General features: G+C 36.8%; 1 pseudogene; it reads right to left on the reverse strand.

The window, feature by feature from the left end:
- Positions 1-2,333: 2,333 nt before the first annotated feature.
- Positions 2,334-2,469, reverse strand: part of LOC102822502 — a 2,577-nt pseudogene continuing 2,441 nt past the window's right edge.

Below are 2,469 nucleotides of genomic sequence, written 5' to 3' on the forward strand. Positions count from 1 at the left end.
CTGTATTCTCAACTTTCAGCCAAGATCCACCTGACATCGGCAATGACATCCCTCATTCCATGTCCTCATCTGCATTCAGCTTGAACCTCTGGCAGGTCCCTGTCAATATACTGTTCCAGCCACTTTTTAATTACTTTTAGCACAATTTTACTTGCATGTGATATTTATATTATCCGATGATTTTCACATTCCATTGGGTCACCTGTCTTTGGAATGGGCACAAATACAGATTTCTTCCAGTCAGTTGGCCAGGTAGCTGTATTCCAAATTTCATGGCATAGTGAGTTCCTCCAATGGTACAGCATTTTATTGAAATTTTTCAATTTGTATTCCATCAATTCCTGAAGTCTTGTGCTTTGCCAGTGCCTTCTTTGCAGTTTGGATTTCTTCCTTCAGTATTATTGATTCTCTGAATCTTATACTACCTCTTGAAATTATTGAATAATGACTATTAATTTTTGGCACAGTTACTCTGTGAATTCCTTCCATCTTTTTTTTAAAGCTTTTATTGTGGATTGATGATAGTTTACATGGGAGAACACCCATTTTACACTCATCCTATCTTATTTCATTTCATTGCAATGATTATAATTTCCTCCATGTATCAATGGGACTCCTGGTGTAGCATTGTTAGTTAATGCACGAGACTGCAAAGCCATTTGAATTGCAAGGTCGGTAGTTCAAGCTCACCAGCAGCTCCTCAGAATCCCTATACAGGGTCCCTTTGGACCGGAACTGACTCAATTGCACTTAACAACATCATTATTCAACAGCATTTGCTTCTATTCCATTAGTTTTTGTTTTTTTGTTTTTTTTTAATCAAGAAAAACTTTTATTCTTCAAAGCCATTAAGAATACGAATAAAAGCTGTACTTGGTAATCATGTTGGTCATTATCAGAATTATACATGGTAGTAAGAAAAATCACATGTTTTCTGACATGATGCACATTATTTTCTATGACATGAAAACACACACAAGGTAAGTCTGTTTTAGTGATTCAGTGGGACACTGGACTTTTCTTTGTTGCAGCAGATGAATAAAGAATTTAAATATATATATATATATATATATTTCTTTTAGAGAAAAAAATCTAGAAAGTCATTCCAGAGCACTACAGACCAGCATTAGTAATCACCCAAAAAGGTACTTTAAGACACATTTGACAAGTAGTGACCATAATTCAAAAAGAATTTGTCTAAGTCCTTGTCTCCATATGTGTGTATATATACATATGAGGGACTTCAAAAAGCCCATGGAAAAATGGAATTGAAAAAGAATAGTATTTTCCCATGAACATTTTGAAGTCCACTCATATGTTTTAAAGCTCATTCATATGTGTGTGTGTGTATGAGGAGGTTTCAAAAAAAATGTGGGAAAATTCCATTATCTTTTAATTCCATTTTCCATGAACATTCTGAAGCCCTCTCATATACACTTTCTGTACATTTTAATGGAGAGAGAGAGAACAAAAAAAGGTTTCCATTCCCTTTAACTGAATTCCATATAAAAATCCTAGTCACTTTATTTAGAACAAAGAATGAGAGGAATGGTAAATTAATACAAAAAGAAATATTACTCAACTATACCCTTCCTTCACAAAACAAGCAAGTAAAATAAATAGAATTGTTCCAGGTTGTCAACTATGAAAGAATACATTCCATTGCGGGGTATAGGGAGAAGATTTTGGTACTGTAAATCTCAACATTCACCCACTCATTTTGCTTAGATTGACAAGACCAGAATGAACAGATTTCTTCCACAAGTTCTTTCCTTTCAGTAGCCACCAAGTTTTAGTTATGCCATGTTATTCCAAAGTCTTATTTAAGAAAAGTGTTGTTGTTGTTGTTGTTGTTACATGCCGTGGAGCTGGTCCCAACTCATAGTGACCCTGTACAGGGTTTCCGAGGCTGTAAATCTTTATGGGAGCAGAAAGCGTCATCTTTCTCCCACGGAACAGCTGGTAGTTTTGAACTGCTGACCTTGCGGTTCGCAGCCCAATTCGTAACCACTATGCTACAAGAGCTCCTTAAGAAAAGTTTTAGGAGGCCTAAACTCTCAATGTCTTCACACAGTATTTGGCAGATTTTTGCCTAATGGAACATGAACGGCAACTACATAACTCAGGGCTGAGTATTTTGACTCAAGGTTATGACAGGCAGAACCCATCTGGGTCAGAAATGGACAAAAGGCTTTCTCTTCCTTTTCAAGAATGGGTATGTGGACATGTTCTCATTCTCAGGGTATGAAGAAAGCAATCAGCGATGGCATTCACACTTTAACGACTAACTGTACAATGCCTGAGAACAAAAAATCAAAGCAATTTGTTGAAGGTTATGAGTCAGACTACACACATTTCCGTTTTTCAGCTGCTGGCTCCTCAATCTTCATCAATTCTAAATTGCTAGAGTTCGTTTTGAGGCTGGTGTCGGCCTTGAGGTTGTCCATTGTCGAGGTCCTATGTCGGGGT

The sequence above is a fragment of the Chrysochloris asiatica genome, unplaced genomic scaffold (genome assembly GCF_000296735.1).
Source record: "Chrysochloris asiatica unplaced genomic scaffold, ChrAsi1.0 scaffold00011, whole genome shotgun sequence".
Classification (NCBI taxonomy): domain Eukaryota; kingdom Metazoa; phylum Chordata; class Mammalia; order Afrosoricida; family Chrysochloridae; genus Chrysochloris; species Chrysochloris asiatica.